Genomic DNA, 345 nt, shown 5'->3' on the forward strand with positions numbered 1-345 from the left:
CCAGTTACGCTTACAGTTCTTAAAAACATATAAGAGGCCCTACGTGGTGAAGCTTTCTTGACGTGTCATAACATGGCAGAAGGTGCCAGAATGGAAACAGGGGAAAAACAGAGATCAAATTTCCTGAATATCAAGTTCATTCCCACATCAGTGACACCAATCCATTCATAATGGCAGACATCTATGACACAACCATCTTTTTTTTTTTTTTTTTTTTTTTGGTCCATTGTGGAGCTTGGCTTGAACTCTGCCTGGGCTCTATCTCTGAGCCTCTTTGTGCTCAAGGTTAGTCTTCTTGCACTTGAGCCACAGGGCCACCTCCAGTTTTTGAGTGGATAATTGGAG

Source organism: Dipodomys merriami, unplaced genomic scaffold, assembly GCF_024711535.1.
Source record: "Dipodomys merriami isolate MVZ:Mamm:240054 unplaced genomic scaffold, mDipMer1.0.p SCAF_16, whole genome shotgun sequence".
NCBI classification, from domain to species: domain Eukaryota; kingdom Metazoa; phylum Chordata; class Mammalia; order Rodentia; family Heteromyidae; genus Dipodomys; species Dipodomys merriami.